Here is a 23,558-nt window from a genome sequence, read left to right on the forward strand (position 1 = left end):
CTGTTAAGAAGAATTTCCATAGCTTTACAGTCCTGTGAAAGAACCAATCACATCAGGACAATACAATGCAAAAAAAAATTAAAACTACAGATACTGGAAATCAAACAAAAACAGAAACTGCCATGAACACAGCAGGCCAGGCAGCATCTATGCAATGAGACAAGTTAAAGTTGTGTATGTGGGGAGAAAAGATTTGGATCTGAAACATGAGGCAGTACAATGTGCTGATTCCAACCTAAAAGTTCAGGGAACGAATGGAATTATTTAAATGGAGTTTAGGCGATGCAAAGGAAAAAAAACATGGTCAAATGGCGGTAAGAAAGAAAAGTTATGATGAGGAAGGAAGCTGGGAGTAGAAGTGAGACTAGGATTGTTATCTGTCCAGGATTGCAAGATGCAAGACGGTTTATGTAAGCACGGCGAAAAAGAGCCACCGCAAGTTAACAAGACAAATTCTCGACACAAAAGTGATTTTATCAAAGTTTACACGGGGAATATTTGGGGATGAGTGACATGATTGAGGGTTTAAGGTGTCACCTAATTCCCGTGTCTTGATAGCCTTGCACAGTAATCTCCTACAGCTACTGTTACTACTGATAATCTGCTTCAATTTTACAGAGCTCTATTCCGTATTTAAAGGCACGCGAATGAACATTACCAGACCCCACAAGACAACTGCCAGATGATTAAGTTCAGTCCACTGACTGAGATAGTGGATAAAGCAGGAAGTACCATGTGTGAGCAGCCTCAGCTAGCAGGGACGAGACTAGTTACCCTCCACCCAATTGACTAAGCAGACAAACAAAAAAGTCCTAAACCAGTTCATCTAGACTGGAGGAAAGCGCCTCTGGAATTTATAATTTGCCTTTTGCAACAACAGTTGAGTCTAAATCATTTTCGGTTTCTATTCTCAGCCTTCAATTAAAATCACTCAATCTCTCTCTCTCAAAAAAAAGCCCTGGATACAAGACGCACACCATTTCCCTCAATCTCTTCTTCAGCTTCTAACCTGTCACATCCTTGGGCCGGGCATTGGTACTTCTTGTTGATCTCCGATTCATCTTGCCGTCGTCTTACTGTCGCTCTTTCCCCTGATAGAACCGCGCCTCCGCCGCCGGACTCTCCCTGCGGTGCCAGTTTCCCCGCCCCCGCACATCCTGCAACACATCGCTGTCCACCACGGAACCGATTCGGGACGGACAGTTTGCGGGGCAAACCTAACTACCGCTTGCACCCAGTTGCGGGGCGATCGGGGCTTCCGGTCGGCTTCGTCCTTCGTCCTCCAAGAGTCGAGCGGCGTTGTTTGGCCCTCGAATTTACAATCGATCCCCCAACACTCTCTAATTTCAGTGCCAGAATTTTTCCCCTCTTTACGACGAAAAAAAACAATCAAATGCCGAGCGTTACCGTTGGCGTATTTGAATTGACGCCGTGCGCGCGCTCTTGAGATTCCGAGAACCGTTAAAAGGCGCCGCGCGCCTGCTCAGGGAAGCTTTTGTCCTCCTCAAGCAAAAGCACTTTAAATGCAAACTACCCCCCAGCCGCCTCCTCTCCATCTCTGAGCAACGATAGAGCGGACAAGGCAGGAGAGAAAGGTACGAATATGGGAAATGATTAACAGACGTGACAGGAAGGGACCGGGAGTACAAATCCTAAGAGTAAAATTAGCCCACAGGGGGTAGACATTACAAAAATAATAAAAAGACAACATTAAAGGCTCTATATCTAACTGCAAGTATCATTCGAAACAAAACAGATGAACTGATAGTGCTAATAGAAATAAATAAGTACAATCCGACAGCTGTTACAGAGACATGGCTGCGGGGTGACATGGATTGGGACCTGAATGATGAAGGGTATATGACATTTAGGAAGGTCAGGAAGCTAGGAAGAGGTAAAAGGGTGGCTCTGTTGATTAATGATGGTCTTCCTTCTTATCGTGTCCACAGATATACATGGCCCAGCCAGAACTGGACACATTTTTTGCGCCTTGTTGAATTCTGCAAGATCTGCAACAGTGCAGGGTTCCTCTAGCAATAGACATTGCAGGAGATGTTGCATAGTCTGTGGCTCAGTTCCACATTCACAAGTTGTCGGGCAGGTTGTATATCCCCATTTGCTTTGTGACGCCTTTGAACAACCTGCACCAGTCCTAAGATTGTTGAGGTACTTCCGTGATGGTATTAGCACATTAGAGAGGGATGACCTAAGTTCAGGAAACCAGAATGTAGAAGCAGTTTGGGTTGAAATGAGAAATGATAAAGGCAAGAAGTCCCTCGTGGGAATGGTGTACAGGCCTCCTAATTGTAACTACACAGTAGGACAGAGTATAAAGGAAGACATAATAGGAGCTTGTCAGAAAGGTACAGCAATAATCATAGAGAGTTTTAACCTGCAGATAGACTTGGAAAAATCAGATGGACAAAGGTACCCTAGAAAAGGAGTTCACAGAATGTTTTTGGGATAGTTTCTTGGAACAGCACATTCTGGAACCAACCAGAGAGCAGGCTACACTAGACCTGGTACTGTGCAATGAGATGGAGTTAATTGATAACCTCAATGTGAAGGCACCCCAAGGGAGCATAATATGTTTGAATTTTACCTTCAGTTTGAGGGAGAGAAGAGTGGGTCTAGAACTAGTATTTTAAAACTTAAATAAGGGCAATTATGAGGGCATGAAAGCAGAGCTAGCTAGAGTGAACTGGCAAATGAGGTTAAGGGATAGGTCCATAGTGATGCAGTGGCAGACATTTAAAAGGATATTTCACAATACACAGAATAGATACATTCCAATGAAAAAGAAAACTTCCAAAGGGAGAACCCACCATCCGTGGTTAACTAAAAAAAGTTAATGACAGTATCGAACATAAAGAAAAAGCATATAATTGTGCAAAGATGGGTGGCAGATCAGAAGATAACAGCAAAGAATGACAAGAAGATTAATAAGGAAGGAAAAAGTCAGGAAGAGAGAAAGCTAGCTGGAAATATAAAAGATGAAGGTTAAGAGTTTCTATAGATATTTAAATAAGAAAAATACACAGGACCCTGTTCTTTGCAGGCAGAAAGAACATGTACATACATTGCTCCTGTTTCAGCTAAACAAAATAAGTGACAGACATTCACTGACTTATTCATGGCAGTGCCTTGACCAGTTTAAATTTCAAACAATGCTTGGCAGTCAACTGTCAGTCATCATCAACGGTGCATTCTCCATGGCAATGCCACTTGCCAACCAATCAGCACTTTCCTTACATACAGTATAAATTGTTTTTCCCCTTATATTGGTGTTCTTCCGAGTGCCCTGATGAGTGCAAGACAAAAAGCTTAGACATGTCTTTTTTCAACAATACTCAAGAAAAGGGTTAATAAAGTGAGTATTGATCCTATAGAAACTGAGTCTGGAGACTTAAGAATGGGAAGTAAGGAGATGGCAGATGAATTGAGCAGATATTTTGCATCAGTTTTCTATAGAGGATAAGCGTAACATCCCGGAAATAGCTGTAAGTCAGGAAATGGAAAGGAATGATGAACTCAGGAAAATTACAATCACCAGAGAGGTGGTATCGAGCAAATTGTTGGAGCTGTGGGCTGACAAATCCCTGGGTCCTGATGGACTTCATCCTAGGGTCTTGAAAGAAGTGGCTAGTGAAATAGTTGATGTGTTGGTTTTAATTTTCCACAATTTCCTATATTCCTAGGTTCCATTAGGTTGGAAAAAAGCAAATGTAACTCCTTTATTCAAAAAGGGAGGGAGACAGAAAGCAGGAAACTACAGGCCATTTAGCTTAACATCTGTAATAGGAGAAATAGAACCGTAGAAAAGTTACAGCACAGAAGGAGGCCATTCGGCCCATCTTGCCCATGCCAGCCCGAGGACACCCAGGTGCCCTTTCTAATCCCACCTTCCTGCACCCGGCCCATAGCCCTGCAGCTTATAGCACTTTAGGTGCAGATCCAGGTACTTTTTAAAAGAGTTTAAAATTTCTGCCTCTAGCACCAACTTGGGCAGCGAATTCCAGACACCCACTATCCTCTGCATAAAAACATTCTTTCTCATGTTCCCCCTGCACCTTTTGCCACTTATCTTGAATCTATATCCCCTGGTTCTAGAATTCTCCATCAAGGAAAACAATTTTATCCTGTCCACTCTATCTATTCCCCTCATAATTTTGTACACCTCAATCAAGTCACCTCTCAGCCTTCTTTGTTCCAAGGAAAATAGCCCCAACCTATCCAATCTCTCCTCATTGCTACACTTTTCTAACCCTGGCAACATTCTTGTAAACTTCCTCTGCACTTTCCCCAGAGCTATTATGTCCTTCCTGTAAGGTGGTGACCAGAACTGCACACAATACTCCAGTTGTGGCCTCACTAGTGTTTTATACAATTCCTACGTTATATCCTTACTTTTATATTCTATACCTCTGCCAATGAAGGAGAGCATTCCATATGCCTTCTTTACAACCTTGTCTACTTGAACTGCTGCCATCAGGGACCTGTGTACTTGTACCCCAAGATCTCTCACTTCATCTACCCCTCTTAGTATATTCCCATTTATTTTGTAATCCCTGTAACTGTTTGACCTCCCTAAATGTATGACCTCACATTTCTCTATGTTAAAATCCATCTGCCACTTTACCGCCCGCTCCACCAACCCATCTATATCGTTTTGGAGATTATGGCTATCCTCTACACTATCCACTATTCAGCCAATCTTTGTGTCATCTGCAAATTTCCCAATCGTGCCCCCCCATGTTCACATCCAAATCGTTAATATACAGCACAAACAGCAAGGGTCCCAACACTGAGCCCTGTGGGACACCACTTGAGACAACTTTCCATTCGCAAGGGTATCCATCGACCATTACCCTTTGTTTCCTGTTACAAAGCCAACCTTTTGTCCAATTTGCCACATTACTCTGAATCCCATGGGCTTTTACTTTCCTGACCAATCTGCTACGTCGGACCTTGTCAAATGCCTTGCTAAAATCCATGTACACAACAACCACTGCACTACCTTCATCAACCCTTCTTGTCACTTTCTCAAAGAATTTAATCAAATTTGCGAGGCAAGACCTTCCTTTAACAAATTCATGCTGACCATCCCAGACTAGTCCATGCATTTCCACGTGACAGTTAATCCTATCTCTCAGGATTGATTCTACTAATTTGCTCACCACCAATGTAAGACTAACGGCTATAATTTGTTTGGCATTTCCTTTGATCCCTTTTTAAACAATGGAACTACGTTTGCATTTCTCCACTCCTCCGGTACCTCCCCTGTATCTAGCGAAGATTGGAAAATCATCCTCAGGGCATCTGCTACCCTCCCTGACTTCCTTCAGAAGCCTCGGAAACAATCCATCTGGCCCTGGTGACTTATCAACTTTCAAGGATGTCAACCCTTCGAGTACTTCCTCTCTCTTTATGACTATCCCATCCTATCTCGCAGTGTTGCTCCTGGACTGCTATATCTACATCCTCCCTTTCCTTTGTAAACACAGAAACAAAATATTCATTCAAAATCCTTCCCACAGCCTCTGCACCTACACACAGGTTTCCATCTTCATCTCTGATAGAAATGTTAGAAGCTACTATTAAAGATGTTATAGCAGGGAACCTAGAAAAGTTTAAGACAATCAGGCAGAATCAACATGGTTTTGTGAAAGGGAAATCATGTTTAACCAATCAGTTGAAGCTCTTTGAAGAAGTCACATGTGCTGTGGATAAAGGGACATACTGTGGATGTATTATACTTAAGATTCCCATAAGGCATTTGATAAGTTGCCACATCAAAGGTTTTGCAGAAAATAAAAGTTCATGGTGTAGAGGGTAATATATTGACGTGGATAGAAGATTGGCCACCTAACAGGAAACAGAAGGTAGCCATAAATGGGGCTTTTTCTGGTTGGTGGGGTGTAACGAGTGGTGTGCTACAGGGATCAGTGCTTGGGTCTCAACTTTTTATATAAATGACTTGAAGGGACAGGTGGAATGGTTGTTAAATTTGCTGATGACACAATGATAGAAAGGAAAGTAATTTGTGAGGAGAATGTAAGGAGGCTACAAAGTGATATAGATAGGTTAAGTGAATGGGCAAGGACCTGAAAAATGGAATATAATGTGGGAAAATGTGACATTGTCCATTTCGGCAGGAAGAATAAAAGAGAAGCATATTATCTAAATGGTGAGAGATTGCAGATCTCTGAGATGCAGAGGGATCTGGGTGTCCTAGTGCACGAATCACAAAAGGCTAGTATGCAGGTACATCAAGTAATTAGGAAAGCTAATAGAATGTTATCATTTATTGCGAGGGGAATTGAACAAAAGTAGGGAGGTTATGCTTCAGTTGTACAGGGCACTGATGAAACCACATCTGGAGTACCGTGTATCGTATAGGTCTCCGTATTTAAGGAAAGATGTAAATGCATTAGAAGCAGTTCAGAGAAGGTTTACTAGGCTAATAGCAGGAATGGGCAGTTTGTCTTATGAGGAGAGGTTACACAGCTTAGACTTGTATCTATTGGAGTTTAGAAGAGTAAGAGGTGACTTGATCGAAACATATAAGATCCTGAGGGGTCTTGACAGGGTGGATGTAGAGAGGATGTTTCCTCTTTTGGGAGAATCTAGAACTAGGGGTCATAGTTTAAAATTAAGGGGTCACTCATTTAAGACAGAGATGAGAATTTTTTTCTCTCTGAGGTTCGTGAGTCTTTGGAAATCTCCTCAAAAGGAGGTGGAAGCAGGGTCTTTGAATATTTTTGAGGCAGAGTTTGATAGATTCTTGATTAACAAAGGGGTGAAAGTTATCGGCGGCAGGCGGCAAGTTACAATCAGTTCAATCTTATTGAATGGTGGAACAGGCTTGTAGGGCCAAGTGGCCTACTCCTTCTCCTAGTTCATATGGTTGTATAATTTTGAAAGAGTGAAAACACTCATTTAGGAGAATTTCACTATTACTACCTGACCAAGACTGGGGTCATCTACAAATGTCAGACCAAGCTTTCAAAATTCTAGAGTGCAAGGTGTCCTACTTCATGAACTCAAAGTCACCTACCTGTGGTGTCATGGATGGATTTATTAATCTTTCCAAATACTTTTGTGTCCCAGTTAATATCAAACCCTAGACCTCGAATGTCAATACCCATTCTTGACTGAAGTTTTAACAGAAAATGCTAGAAATACTCAGGAGGTCTGACAGCAACTGTGGAGGTTTCAGGTTGGAGACCTTTCATCACAACTGGGAGAAGTTGAAAATGTGGTAGATTTTGATCAAGTGAAAGGGGGGAGAGAGGAGGAAGAACAAAAGCGAAAAGTCTGTTGGCGCAGTGTGGGGAAACAGGACTGATTAAATGAAGAAAGGCTTCATGGGACAAAAGCCAAACGGGTGAGGGGTAATGGAACAAGTAAAGAAACAAAATATGAATCTACACCTGAATGGCAGGATAGTAGTTGTCTGAACAAAAAGTAAAGGGATTAAGAAAAAATGAACCAGCAAAGAAACACAAAATAAAATTGGGACAAAGGTTACGATCTAAAATTATTGAACTATTTGACTTCGGACTGGTTTGGGTGAAAGGTTCAAATCTTACCACTTGCTTTAAGGCTTCCTCCTCCCCTAAAAGGGAGCTCTGTAGAGGAGCCTGAGGACCAGAGTTATGAAGCAGTTTGAGTCAGGGCTCAGAAGTGCCAAAGAGAGAAGACTTATTGATACTTTGTTTTTGTTGGATCCCAAATAACAGAGCATCATTCGGAAACATAATGTGAAGAGATGGAAAATCTAAAGGCAGTGTTTCACATTGAATCTCATCAATTCAGCAGAAGTCAATAGTTGAACTTACAAGTTGATCCAACTCTCACCACCCCAATAAACTCTCTCTTCAGTGGTTTTCAAATTTGTTGGAACTGGGCTTCATCTAAGTACTATTAACCTTTCAAGCCCTGCTGTCTAAGATTATTAGTAACAGTAATTTTGCAAAAAAAAAGCTGTATCTCCTTCACTTAGTTCTCTTTCTCTTATCCTCCATTTCTGTTTCTCATTTCAATTTTTTGGTGACTCTGCTCCTTTAACGTTCTTAGTCTTATTTTGTGATGTTTAGTTTCTCCTTTCCTTCACTTTCATCACTCCTTCATTTACGTTTCTCTGCAAAATAGCTTGAATTTCTACAACAACTTTAATGTGGAAGACATGCTAAGATACTTTACAGAGGCAAAGAATGAAAGAAACCAAATAATGTGTCAAGCCAAGAGAGGTAAATGAAAGATTGCTCAAAAAGTTGGGTTTTGAGAAGGTTTTAAAAATCGACATTAAGGCAGAGGGGTTTAGGGGAGGAATTCCAGAGACCAGGGTTAAGGCAGATGAAAGCTACCATCAAAAAAACAGTGGGCCAGGTGTGTGGGGAACCACAGGTCAATCAGAGTACCAAAGAAAGCAAAGATACAAAAGGAGGTTGCAGAGATAAGGTGTGGTCATCGTCACAGAAGGATTTGAAGTTGAGGCCAGGTTTTTAAATTCGTGCATGTAGTGAGCGGTTGACTCCATGAAATTAAAAGGAGCACAAAAGGAGCCTCTGCTGACAACTCAGAATGCTGCCATAGATGCCACAGTTGCCATCTTGGGTCTGGGAGCCAAAAAAGATGGGGTCTTCCAGGATGTCATACCACTCCTGCACTCTTCTCACACAGAACCATAGGAATGCTGCAGTCCCAGAAGAGTGGCCTTGTTTACATGGTAGAGCCTACTGCTCCCCGCAGGATGGCAGGATACTTTCTCCTCTGTCAATGCTCTGTTGGTTCCATACAGATGCTGCAGTTGGGCAATTGTGTTATGATTTGGCAGGTAGTATTTGATAGGCTGACCAAATCCACAAGGGAAACTTGGTCATGCTATCACAACGATTTTGCAATTTGTATTTATTACAAGAAGGCTTGTGCATTGAAGTCAGAAGTAAAGAGTCTACTACCACCTTTAGAGATTTTAAAGATTAAGTTAAAACATTTATTAATAAAAGAAGAGAAAACTTAAACACACACAAGATTACAGTTAGACAGTTTTAACAGTTCCAAACATTTCTACTGAACCAGACTCCCAACTACACACCCTGTTTAAAGCAACAGTCCAAATAGATTCCAAATTTATAAAGTCATTAAGAAATATTACCACAAGCAGAAACAAAAATACCTGGAAAAACTCAGCAAGTCTGGCAGCATCTGCAGAGAGGAACACAGTTAACGCTTCGAGTCCGAATGACCCTTCAACAGAACTAAGTAAAAATAGAAGAGAGGTGAAATATAAGCTGGTTTAAGGGGGGTGGGACAAGTAGGGCCAGTGATAGGTGAAGATAACCAAGATGTCACAGACAAAAGGACAAAGAGGTGTTGAAGGTGGTGATATTATCTAAGGAATATGCTAATTAAGGGTAGAAAGCAGGACAAGCAAGGTACAGATAGCCCTAGTGGGGTTGGGGTGGGGTGAAGAAATTGAAAAAGGCTAAAAGGTAGAGATAAAACAATGGATGGAAATACATTTAAAAATAATGGAAATAGGTAGGAAAAGAAAAATCTATATAAATTATTGGAAAAAACGGGGGGGATCGGAAAGGGGGTGGGGATGGAGGAGAGAGTTCATGATCTAAAATTGTTGAACTCAATATTCAGTCTGGAAGGCTGTAAAGTGCCTAGTCGGAAGATGAGGTGCTGTTCCTCCAGCTTGCGTTGAGCTTCACTGGAACAATGCAGCAGGCCAAGGACGGACATGTGGGCATGAGAGCAGGGTGGAGCGTTGAAATGGCAAGCAACAGGGAGGTGTGGGTTCTGCACAGCGATCACCCAGTCCGCGTTTGGTCTCTCCAATGTAGAGGAAACTGCATTGGGAGCAACGAATGCAGTAGACTAAATTGAGGGAAGCGCAAGTGAAATGCTGCTTCACTTGAAAGGAGTATTTGGGCACTTGGACAGTGAGGAGAGGGGAAGTGAAGGGGCAGGTGTTGCACCTTCTGTAATTGCATGGGAAGGTGCCGTGGGAGGGGTTGAGGTGTGGGGGGTGATAGAGGAGTGGACCAGAGTGGCTCGGAGGGAACGATCCCTGTGGAATGCCACCGGGGGGTTGAAGGGAAGATGTGATTACCGCAAGCACTCACTGGACAATGGAATTCCAAAAGCTTTTAACACAACTCTGGTTACTGGAACAGCAAACTTCTGCAGTGTGGCTAGAGGCTTTTTCCCAGCGGTCTGTTTCACACACCTTTCAAGATCTCTCACGGCCACACCTCACACAGCCTGCCATCCTTCTTTAAATATATTTCTCCCTTTTTGATCTATAAATCCCATTGTTTCCCCTTGTCTTGAGAAGTTACTTTTCCCAGAAAATCACAATCTTTCATGTTATCATTATAGCCAGCACTTCTTGGAAAAATCAATGTAATAACCTTGCCTTATTTATCTTGCCAGTTGTAAACATTTTCAATGTCCCTTTGAAAATCAAACACTTCTCCACTTATCTAAAAATGAAAACTTTATTCACACCATCTCTGCTCAGACCTCACCCTCTTACTCCTCTCCATTTCAAATGCCCGTTTTACACTTCACTTCTTCGATAATTTAAACCGTGCAGTCTAACCGTCTTTCGTTTAATTAATTAGCCCCACACACACAACCATATACACATACATACACACATATAACCCTGCTTTAAAGCATCCCACAATAATATTAGGAAATATATGATAGTTCCTTGACAGTTTTCCATTTGGAAAAATGAACCGCCATAATTAAGACTGTTTCATTATCTCAACCCATCTTACATTGCTTACTATACGTATCTATATACACAAAACTATTACGCTACCAGCTGCATGCATTAACATAATATATACAAATCCTTTGTATCAACAGAGGTCATTTCAGTTGTGTCCACATTTCAAATGTCTAATTTCCTTTGAACTTTAAACTCTTGACAATGCATCTGCAATTAAATTTTCTCATCCAGCCACATGTATAGTCTGTAAATTAAGCAGTTACAGTAATAAACTACATCTGAACAGTCTTGCACTTTGGTCTCGAAAATTGTCCAGAAAATTTAAAGGATTGTGGTTCTGTATAAATTGTTTCTGAAGAATTGCTTGCAACATAAACCTCAAAATGCTGCAATGCTAACACCAGACCTAGAGTCTCTTTGTCGATGGTTGAGTATCTTTTCTGATGTACATTCAGCTTCCATGAGACGTATCCTACCAGCTTTTCAATTCCCGTTTCATCTTCTTGTAACAACACAGAATCAATACCCAAATCACTTGCATCGATTGCCAACTTAAACTGCTTGGTATAATTAGGTGCTGCCAAAACTGTTGCAGCAGTCAACACAGTTTTTAAACTGTCAAATGCATTCTGACACTCCTATGTCCACTGAAATTTCTTGTTCTTTTTAATAGTTCAGTCAATGCAGCAACCACACCACTAAAATTTGGTACAAACTTCCAGTAAAATCCACACATGCCCAGAAATCTCAAAACTTCCCGTTTTGTTATAGGCATTGGGAAATTCACGATGGCTTTTACTTTCACATCTCTTGGAGCCACCTGACCCATGTCAAATAGTATGGCCTAGATATGTAACTTATGCTTTTGCAAATTCACTCTTAGCCAAGTTCACCACCAAATTAGCTTTTTGCAGTCGATCAGTTCTTTCAGATGTTGTAAATGCTCCTTCCACATTTGACTGAAATCTACCAAGTTGTCAATATAAACAGCACAGCAGCACAGTCCTGCTTTGTCAGTTTTCGAAATGTTGCTGGTGCATTCTTCATACCAAATGGCATAACTTTAAACTGATATAGTCCATCTGGTGTTACAAAGATATCTCTTTTGCTCTTTCCGATAACAGTACTTGCTAATATCCCTGCAGCAAATCAATCTTTGTGATAAACTCTGATTGTATTGAGAAAGTGGAACAATCTTCCAAACATGGAATATGATATGAATCCGCTTTTGTCATTGCGTTTACTTTTCAATAATCCACACACAGTCTTTGTGTTCCATCCGGTTTCGGCACCATCACAAAAGGTGAACTCCAGTTGCTGCAACTAGACTTGATGATGTAAGTCTGAAGCATGAATTAGATTTCTTTTTGTACATGAGCTGATCTTACTAGATTTAATTTATAAGGATGTTGCCTTATTGAAACTGAATCTCCCACATCTACGTCATGTGTAGCTAAATTTGTTTTCCCTAGCTTATTCCCACAAATAGCTTTGTGTTGACTGTAATAGCTTTTCCAACTCACCATGACACTTGTCTGGAAGATAACTCAATATTACATTTAAATTTTTAAGTACCCCCTCATTGTTCAATTTGATTAGACGAAAGTCAATTTCAGAATTCTTTATTTCTACCTCTTTCTCTTTATCTACCACTACTAATACCTCCTTTTAGTTATCCTCACTGTCAAAGTACTTTTTAAATATATTTACATGACACACTCACTGCCTCTTTCTTCTATCTAGGCCAGCATTTTCCGGTCAGCAAGTGGGAGGGTGGGGCCTGCTCGCCAACACGTAAAATGACGCTGGGTGACGTCGGTCGTGTGTCCCGCCACCCCACGTAATTTCGATTGTCATTTCGGCGAGCACGCATCCAAGTTGGATGCACGCCCACCGACCCATCAGCAGCCTATTTAGGCCGTTCAAAAAACAATTAGTCTAATTAGTGGACCTGCCCGTCCAACCTTAAGGTTGGTGGGCAGGGCAGGAGCGCTGGCAGCCACCTGAAAAAGCATGAAACCTCATCCACGGGCGGGATGAGGTTTCATTGCTGAATCAAAAAATTATGAGACACTTTTAATTAACGTATGTCCATGTCCCAATGCATGTGACATTGTCACATGAGGGGACATGAATGGTGAATGAAATTTTCACTGCAGTAACTTTTTTACTTTGGGAACCTGAGGCAGCACTTCGTCTCAGGGAGATCAGAGCGCACTTCTGATTTTAGGAATTCCCCCCAACCTGCACAGGAAGCGCATAGGGTTTCCCTGCGGACGTCAGGCTGGGCGGGACAACCCACTAAAAATAGCAGCACGCCCCCAATTGGGGGCGCCGATCAGAGGGCCACCTACCCCCACACTCCCCCCCCCCCCCCCACCCCCCACCCCCAAAGGGGGGAAAATTTTGCCCCTGGAGTATTTATTAAATAATTTACTTCACCACCAAACCTTGCCTTTAATGGTTCACCTGACACTGGTAACAAAACTAACTCCTTCTCCTCTCCCCAGCAACAACACTACATGCTTTTGCCCTCTCATCTACATTTGTCTTCATCATCTGATGTGATATTTTTCAAATATTCCTTAACTAACTCATATGCTCCTAACTCTCATGCTCTGTTCAATCTTTCTCTGAATTTTGTCACATAATCCATGAGAGTCGTTTCTGAACTCTGACCCACTAGTTCTCCTGAATCAACTCAAGTGGTCCCCTTACATCATGACCACAGACTAATTCAAAAGGACTAAATCCTGTCGATTCATGAGGGGCATCCCTAATAGCAAATAAGAAGAATGGAATCCCCCAATCCCAGTCTTATGGGTAGTCTTGACTATAAGCCCTCATCATAGGTTTTAAAGTTTGATGCCATCTCTCTAAAGCACCTTGTGATTCAGGGTGATAAGCTGATTACTTAAACTGTTTTATCCTCAGGCTGTTCATTACCTCCTTAAACAGCTGTGACATGAAATTCAAACCGCGATCCAACTGTCATATCTTTTGGTAACCCATGACTTGTAAAATGTTTGGTCAATCCTCTACAATTCTCCTTGCTGTAATATTTTGTAAAAGTATCACTTCCAGAAAACTTGTAGACATATCCATGACTGTCAGCAAGTACTGATTTCCACTTTTGGTCTTAGGGAGGGGCCCTACACAATAAATCAGGACCCTCGTAAGTGGTTCCTCAAATGCTTGAATCAGAATTAAAAATGCAGGTTTAATCATTGCTTAAGGTTTTCCTGTCAGCTGACATGTGTGACATGATCCACAGAATTTGACTACATCTTTATGCAGTCCAGGCCAATAAAATGTTTTTGTAATTTCACCCAAGTTTTCCTAATTCCTAAATATCCAGCTATTGTAATTTCTTGAGCTACTCTCAAGATTTAATTTCTGTCTTCGGATGGTATAATTATTTTATGTACTACCACCCACTTCTCATGTGCTGGAATATGGGACGGCCTCCATTTCCTCACAAACACATCATCTTTAAGGTAATAACATTCTGAGAATACATTTTGCCTCTGCTTCCGAATAAGCTGTCTGATATAACTTCTTTATTTGTGCATTCTTCTGCTGTAACTCTACGAATTTCACTGAACTAAACACTTCCACCTCATTTTCTTTAACATTCTCTTCCCGAACAATCTTTTCAAAGACAAATCCAGCTAATTAGATGTCAGCATCCTTCCCCTGCCTTTTAGATTCCTCCTCTTCCTGTTTCAACCTATGAATCTGTGATCTTGTTACTACACAATCTGGAAACAATCCAGGATGCTCCTTTTGCAACATCTCTGTTGAATGCATCTTCACAGGCTGCTTGAGTATAGTAGGCACACCAACATCTGTGACCCAACTATACCATTACCTAAGATAAATTGAACCCCTGCAATGGGCAATTTTTCCACTACTCCAACAATCACTTACTGTTTAAATTTACCTTCCACGATGGAATAGGTTTAGCATCTCTATGAATTCCACTTATTCCTGCAATACTCCCCCTGGACAACAAATAGCACTATCCCATAACATTAAGGAATAACTAGCCCCTGTATCCCTTAAAATTTTAACATTTTTGCCTGTTCCACATGGAATATACATGGAAAGACTTTCCCTTCACATACAAAATCTTTAAACATTTCTGTAACCTGCCCTTCTAAACTCCCTTGGGTAAACTGTGAATGCATTCCCACTTCTTTACCCACCACTGATTCTTCTTGCTTCACTTGTACACAAACCACTGGTTTTCCTAGCCCCTGGATCTCAGAACCCATAGTACTCTTATTTGCAGAACATTTCTGCATTCCAACTATTGCAATAGGTTTTCCCTTTAACCTCCAACTTCATTGACTTCATGTGTCCCACCTTATTACGGTGAAAATGTTTAAGCCTTTGTGTGTCACTTCTATCCTCAGCACCTTCCTTTCTGATCTGAGGAGAGACTTCCCAAAAATTTCCAACTCTTCTCTTCCTTGTCTACCTGCCTTCCTTTCACCTTCCCACTTTTTATCCTGCTCGAGTTTAAAATGGGTGACAAAAAATTATTTAGATCTATGGACTAGCTCACAGTCATCATCTATCTCTGCTGCTTGCCTGGCTGTTTTAACCTTCTGTTCTTCCATAGGAGTTCTAACTACTGAAGGAATTGAATCTTTAAATTCTTCCAAAAGAATTACTTCTCTAAGAGCTGCATACATTGTCTCTGCCTTTAATGCCCATATTCACCAGTCAACATTACTTTGTTTTACTCTCTCGAGCTCAATATAAGACTGTCCAGGCTGTTTCCTTACATTCCAAAATTTCTGCCTGTACACCTCAGGAACCACTCATATGTACCTAAAATAGCCTTTTCTACTGCCTCATAATCTACCGATACTTCTGACAGTGATGCATATACGTCACGAGCTCTACCTACCAACCTAGACTGTAAAAGCAATGTCCATATTTCTTGTGGCCATTTCATTTGCTTAGCTATCTTCTCAAATGAAATAAAGACTGCCTCTACATCCATTTCCTCAAAGTTCGGAAGGGCACGCACAAATTTAAACATCATCCGCTGGGTTTTGGGTTAAAAGTGTTTGTTTCACCATCAGAACCTTCCTCAGTGTCTGAAGTCTCTTTTTTAACTACCAGCCTTTTAAGCTGATATTGTCTGTCCCTTTCCTTTTCTCTTTCCTCCATTGCTAATTCCTCCCTCTGAAGGTCAAGTTTTCTCATTTCCATTTCTCTTTGAAATGCTCTCTCTTTTCCTTTTCTTCTAATTCAAGTTTTTTTCATTTCCATTGCTTGTTCAAGTTCAAGCTTCTTCATTTGTAACTGAAGTCTCACTACCTCCAGTGTAACTCATTAGTTTCAGATATCCCTTCCAATTTCAAATGTTGCACTGTTACTTCAATTATGTTCATTTTCTTTGCCCTTGTGGTTAATCCTAACTGCAACTTATCCGTCAATTCTGTTAACTGTGCCTTAGTTCAATTCTGTTAACTGTGCCTTAGTTACTTTTTGTAAACTAATCAGGATTACATCTTCTACTCCCAGAAAAGTCTAAGCAATTGTTAAAGCTATTTTTGCAGCCTAACCACTTTAAAATCCCTCAACGTCAGTAGACTTCTAGAAGTCCTTCCACAATTGGCATCTCCCTTGGATATGCAGAAACTCACTCCAAATTCACTATTACTTTAACTTTAGAGCAAGACACATGAGTTCCTTAACAGTCTGGCATCATTTCCAGCCAGACAGTGTCTTAGACCTTTTCTGTCTTCGCTCTGTGGCATATGCATACCAACTGAAACTAAAAACTACTTTTCTCGTCTCTCTCTGGGTCTCTCTCCAATTCCCTGTTGCTAGGCAACAGCACAGTTTTTTTTCTACTTTTTTTGTTTTAACTTCCCTAAACTACTAACCCCTTGGTAACCCACCTCTTCACTTTAAGAGTAAAATCTCATTAAAAATGCATGTATACAAAACAGGGCCCCTGACTTGTTGGTTCCAACTCACAAAAACACATAACTGAAACCAAACCCAGATTTCACCTTTCTTAACACATAAATAGAAAAAATAAAAATTAAGCTTGAGCTATATCTTAAACAAAAATAAACATTTCTATTTGATTCCAGGCATTGACATGTTTTGCTTCTTTGTCTTCTTTCCCTTAAACAACACTTTATTTTCTCAAAAGTAACCACCAGATTGTGCCTGACCTTTTTCATTTTAAAATTATCCCAAATTCAAATAGCAGTGTTGTTGAGCTGACAGATTTTGTTAGTGCTCAATTTATGTAGTCCAAAAGCAGTCCTCCTTTAACTCTGCCACAAATTGAATCTCTGCCAAACTTCTTCAAGAATTCACTTATCTTTAGATTTTGGGAGCAGACTTTCAAACACATTTTAAACCTTTTTTCAGCACAGAAATTACTTGCAGAACTTTGAATTAATGTTAAATGTTTTCAAGCTCTTTTAAAAATTTCATTTCCTCTTTCAGAACTTCAAATCTTTAAACTTTGTAAGAAGTTTCCAACCCAATGTCAATCTAACTCAGGATCAGTTGTTTCAAAATTGCAATTTTCACTATCAGAATCAATACTACCTCATTCTCATGTGTGTGAATTTGTATCCAGATTAAAAGTCCCACACGTTTATCAATACATATTCTTTATCTTAGATGATATCATAGTTTTCCAAAAATAACTTGCTAAAAGTCTGATACTCATTGGTAACAATTGGTCTAAATAGGTTAAGTCATGATTTTTTTAAAAGGTAATGCCTCTAAACCAACACGGCATTGAAAATCTACGGATAAATTCTCAGATTCTTAAAGCTACTAAAAATCTTGTTATGTTTGCAGTTAACTCTAAATAAAAGCACAAGGATCTGCTTGAGGCGGAATGGATTAATTCAGCAGCCTAAAAGCTCAAGCTTCTGTCAGAAAAAGTGAACTCCCTGTTAGTCTGCAAGAGGGCGGTACAAAGACTGATTTGCTTCAAAGGAAAAGCCTGCTGTATCATCTTTATAATATATTCAAGTTGTGAATTTTGGCCAGAAATCTCAACTTGAACCTTATAATTTAAAACGTTGGTTGTTTAATTATACTTTCCTTTAATCCAACTCTCAGTCTTCACTGTGAGGTTTTTTTAACTCAAAGTACTGAAACTCCACACACAAATTCTTCATTGCACACAAACACATTTTATATATATATATATATATATATATATATACACATATATTTCCATTCTTATAACATTTATCTTAACAACTTAAAGCTTAGAAAGGTGGTCTTGATTCTTCATTCTTCACACAAACTGTAATTTAAAACAAAGAAAGAGGTAAATTCTCAAGCAGCAATGGGGAGAATAAATGGATCTTCGAGGTTTCCACTTACAGGAACAAACAAAATGACCGAAGCTCATATTTCCTTTGCCCCTAAGGGTCACTGCTCGCTAAACACCCCTCGGGGTACCCTCTCTTTTCCTCTTTCTTTCCCCAGAACAAAAAGCTTTAGTGACTTACATCAATTTAAAATTTTTTTTCTTCAACGAGTGTCTCTTTGAGTCCCCAATCTAAATTTTTGTCTGCCATGGCTGATTTACATTTATAATCCAACTACTATCTCTAGGGGTAGAATTTTCTCCATGTCGGGAGGTTGGATGGGAGCGGCCGCACAGCCGATCGCCATCCGCGATCGGCTGCGTGTCGCCATTTTATGTGGGTGGGCCAATTAAGGCCCACCCAGCATGATGTGCACCCAGAAGCGCTGAGCACTCCCTGTGCGGGTGGGGGGAGTAGGCCAAGTCGGAGCCTGCGTTCTTTTGTGCATGCACACGCAAGAGTGCAAAAATCTCCATGAGGCACAGAGCCGCTTCAGGGAGATCAGTTTGAGTTTCAAAAATTTCAGTAAGGAAAAGAAAATTTAGAACATGTCTCTTCATGTGAAAGTGTCACATGAGCTGGGACGTCTGAGTTTTAATGAAAATCCTTATTTCACTTATGAATCATTCATGAAACCTCATCCCTCCCATAGATGAGGTTTCATGAAAAATGCAAAGGCCACCTGGGCTCTTCGCCTGCCCACCAACCTTAAGGTTGGATGGGCAGCTATGTTAAGTGGCTTAATTAGTTTTTAAATGGCCTTAATAAGTCCTTGACAGTTCAGCTGGCGCACAGCCGACTTCAGTGTGCACCCGCCAAACTGAAAATTGGAATGAAACATGGTGCCGTCAGGATGCACACCGCATGTCACCGCATGTCATTTTATGCTTCGACGAATGGGCCCTGTCCCCGCTTGCCGAGCCGAATATTCTGACCTAGGAAATGGTCTCTCCCATTTTACCCTACCGGTTCTCTCTAGGAAAGGGTCTCTCCTGTTTTACCCTACGGCATTCGTCAATTTGCCATAGTTTACCCTGAGAACAATTATAATCGTACTTTCATGTTTACCCATGGAACTGAACTGCGATAATGGCGCCACACTATCTTTCGTTACTCCGCTCACAGATCTATTCTCTGGTTCAGATCCTCAAATTGGCCCACCACTGCCCATCTCAAACCCTGACCTCCCTATCTAATGGGTGGTAAAATGAATGCACTCACCTGCCCTCTGATGTCAACGTTCGATCTGGTGCCAGCGACTAGTATTGCAAGGATCCTGCTGACTATGCCAATTGTTGTGGTAAAAACAATAAACCAACACTCTGAGTCTGTGAGCTTCAAGTAAGTAAAGATTTTAATTCTAGCATATGCTGGGAGAGAAGAATCCTGGCTGGTCTCCAGGGTCTCTCCTAGACAAAGTCTGTGTAACTAATTTATAGCTAGATATCTCATTTCACTATACAGCTTGGTACAGCTTTCAATATTTTTACACATCACAAAATCTAATTACTGAGCTGGAAAATTCTCTATTATATGTGATGAATTAGCACCCATATCTGAGGTTAAGGTCATATACTCTAAGGCACAATCATACCTAAATACCAATCATTGTGAACCAAACCAAGCTGAAACAGGCATTAAACAGCAATTTCTTCACAAACATAGGAACAGGAACATGCCATTTAGCTCCTCGAGCCTGTTCCACCATTCAATGAGATCTGCAAACTAACTCCATATACCTGCCTTTGCCCCATATCCCTTGATAACTTGGGTTAACAAAAATCTATCAATCTCAGATTTAAAATTAGTAATTCATCTACCATCAATTGCCGTTTATGGAAAATAATTTCAAACTTCTACCATGAAAAAATGTTACCTAATTTCACTTCTGAAAAATCTGGTTGTAAATTTTAGACATGCATCCTGGTTCTGGACTCCCCAACTAGCAGAAACAGTTTTTCCCAACCAATGTTCTCTAATTTCCCTTTGCTACCTGCACCCATTTTGTGCACTGCATGGTACCTTTAAGATGCCCATGTATATGCACATTTTAAAGGGACTGTTTGTACACAGTCTATTATTCTACTCACTTTCCTCATTTTTGAATTATTACTTATACTACTTTTCCACCCAAGCCCGACACCCACACTAACTAGATGCTCTTTGATGCAGAGAATGGTGTCAATCCCTCTGACTATACTATGCCCTATTACCACTACATTCCTTTCTGCTGCCCCCATTTGAATGGTTTCCTGTACCACGGTGCCATGGCCAGTTAGCTCATCCACCCTGCAGCCTCCACTCTCATCCAAACAAGCTGAAGAAACCTCAAACCTGTTGGACAATTACAGAGGCTCATACTCCTGCGCTCCTGCCCTCTGAGTCCCCTTACCTGCCTCACTCAGTCGCACTCTCCTGTCCCTGACCACTGACCAAATCACAAGATCCTGTCCGAAGAGGTATGACTGCCTACTGGTACAAAGAATCCAGGTAACTTTCTCCCCCTCCCTGATGCAGTGTCTGTAGTTCAGCCTCTAGTTCACAAACTCTGAGCTGAAGCTATTCGAACTTCAAACACTTACTGCAGACATGTTTGCCCTGGATTAAACTGACATCCAAGAGCTCCCAAAAGCTGCAGCTGTGACACATCACCTGTCCTGACATCCTTAATGTGTTCTAATTAACTATTTAATTATGTTATTCAATTATATATTTTACTTCTGTTTTTATATATTTTTTATATTTTATTAACCTTACTACTAGTTGATAGACTATTTAGGAATAGAATAAACCCGAGTCATTTACCAGATACTCACCAAATAACTAGCTTCCTCTCCTGTAACAGAATACGACCGCTTCCTGAAGGCTGAGAAAGTTAAAAAGTGGAAAGCAAAAGAGCACCTCTTTCCCTTCCTTCCCTAACTCTCTTAATTACACAACTCCCAGCACTCTACTCTAAGTCGCACTTCTTGCAGTAAACCTTACCTACAGCACCTCTTTCCCCCTATGCACCAAATTCCCACTTGAACCAAATTCCCAAATATGCTCTCTCAGTCTCTGTCTCACTCAGGCCAAAGTCTCCACTTACTGACATTGCACTATTTTCACAACCAATTTGTGATCACCAATGTTTGGCAAACATAGCTTTGGTAAGTCAGCTTATTTATTTCAGTACAGATTCAACTCATATAATTACAAATCAATGTTTAAAAATAAAGTTAAATATACATAGAAAACTCCAACCCATCAACGTTCATCAGCTGCAATAGCATTCTTTAGCTGTCAGTAGTTTAATTTGTTTATGGTAACTAAAGAGAACTATAACTCTGAATGTTGAAAGCCTGAAATTAAAACTGAAGATGCTGAACATAAATAGTCAATCAGCATATGAATCAAACAAGGTTAAAGTTTTAGGTGAGATCCTTGATCAAAATTTACAAGATCGGAAACTAGGTATTAAATTTACAAAATTTATTTCTTGTTTGAGAATTCATGAATTCATGTGCTCATAAATTCTCTCATCGCTAAAATTCAGTGCAAACCTTTTAATGTTTCTCAGACTTTTCACTCATGTTTACAGCCATTCTCTTCAATTTCTTTTTCAGGTCGGACTGGCAATATGACATGTGCGATACGACTCCATAATCCACTAAATTTGTCGGTGTCCAAGATATTATACTGCCCTGTCTTACCGGAGATGGAAAATTTCATCACAAGGAAATCATAGACTGTCTCCTCCAGAAGACTAAAATTTAAATCTGGGTCCAATTTTTCCTCATCAATTAAAACTGTGATCAATAGAGAAACATCCTTAAAGGCTGCATTTTCATGATCACAGTACTTGTAGAACAGAAGGGTGGATGGAGGTGGGAGATCCTGGAAGTGATGAATAACAGCTGACTTTCTACCTTCACCAAACCCAGCACTCAGCTGATTATCTAGCTCCAGCTTCACTTTATCGCTATTTAAAAACATTTTACTAGATCCATCAATTTCCATAATCCTGGAATTGTAAGCTGAGGCGTAAGCTTCAGCAATCCTGCCTGTGAGGCAACGCATGGTCTTCTCTGCATCCCAAGCAGCTGCAAACATTAAGATGGATGGCTCAGAATGCACAGTCACATTAATATGTTTCTGCAACATTATCCTGCTTCTTTTCCACAACTGTCCTTCCTGATTTGGAAAACTCTTCTGCACCTTGCCAAAATTCTGTAAGAATATGTTGAGCACTTTTTCCATAACATCAGACTCTTCGTGGTTCTGAAAATGTAATATGATATAGGCGATTGGAACCAACAAAAAGACTCCGACCCACAAAAAGTCAATAATGGACCTTTGCCCTTTGGAAAGAAAAAGAAGGTTCATTAACTATACAGGGATCAAGGTTAATGTTCGCATAGTAATGTCAAATCAAAATCCACTGGACAATAACAAATCATTATATGGTAGCTGGCTGCATAACAAACAAGTTAATAATAAGAAATGTACAAAGATAGTCCAGGCAGAAAAGCAATATCAACAGTGTTATCAAATCAAGAGGCTCAGAAAGTCTATACTGATACGAAGCATTGATTCCAGACTGTAGTTTAAGCATGGGGTTGACAAAACATTGCACATTGATAGAGAGAGGCTTATTCCGAGGGACTACAATAAAGATTAATTTTATATAAAATATACAGCACAGAAACAGGCCATTTGGCTCAATCAGTCTATATTGGCACTTATGCTCCACCCAAGCCTCCTCTCACATGTCCTCATCTAACTCTATCAACATAACCCTCTCTTCCCTTCTTTTTCATAAATTAATCTAGCTTCTGCTTAAATGCATCCAAACTATTCACCTTAATGACTGCCTGTAGTACTAGGTTCCACATTCTCACCACTTTCTGGGCAAAGGAGTTTCTTCCGAATTCCCCATTTGTTTTCTTGGTGACTATCTTCTGTTGATTGATGATTCTAGTTTTGTTCTTCTCCACAAGTGGAAACACTGTTTCTGTGGCTACTATATCAAAATCTTTCCCAATCTTAAAGACCTCTAGCCTATTCATTCAAAGAGAACAGAGAGGCAGTCTGTTCATCCTTTCTTAATAGGCAAACCTCGCAGTTCTGGTATCATCCTTGTAAATCTTTCTTGCACCCTCTCAAGTGCTTCAATATCTAGATATAATATGGTGACCAGAAATGTACACAGTGCTCCAAATATGGTCAATACTGTGCAAAAATAAACTATAATAATAAAATATTACTGCTTTCTGTTACTATTTATATTTTAATTTTCCATTTGTCTAATTATATAGCACATGCAGATCTAAGTCAACAGTCCAACTCCTTCGTATGAGTTTGGGCACACCATCATTGCCCGAAAGCTCAACCTTGCCGGCATCATCAGCAAAAGGCACCTGACAGGAAAAATGGAAACCCAGGTATCAGTG

The 23,558-nt window shown here is 40.4% G+C and overlaps 1 protein-coding gene and 1 long non-coding RNA gene across 7 annotated transcripts in view; one reads left to right on the forward strand and one right to left on the reverse strand.

Moving 5' to 3' along the window:
* Positions 1 to 23,558, reverse strand: part of LOC121289231 (torsin-1A-interacting protein 1-like) — a 93,355-nt gene that overhangs the window by 48,030 nt on the left and 21,767 nt on the right. The window lies entirely within an intron of this gene.
* LOC121289232 lies at positions 1,257 to 21,923 on the forward strand. 2 transcript variants are annotated; one of them, XR_005945518.1, is made up of 3 exons: positions 1,257 to 1,595; positions 19,252 to 19,467; positions 21,732 to 21,923. It is a non-coding gene; the product is annotated as an uncharacterized LOC121289232 (long non-coding RNA). The 2 variants fall into 2 exon arrangements; XR_005945519.1 differs by having other exon boundaries at positions 19,270 to 19,467.

The sequence above is a fragment of the Carcharodon carcharias genome, chromosome 16 (assembly GCF_017639515.1).
Source record: "Carcharodon carcharias isolate sCarCar2 chromosome 16, sCarCar2.pri, whole genome shotgun sequence".
NCBI lineage: Eukaryota > Metazoa > Chordata > Chondrichthyes > Lamniformes > Lamnidae > Carcharodon > Carcharodon carcharias.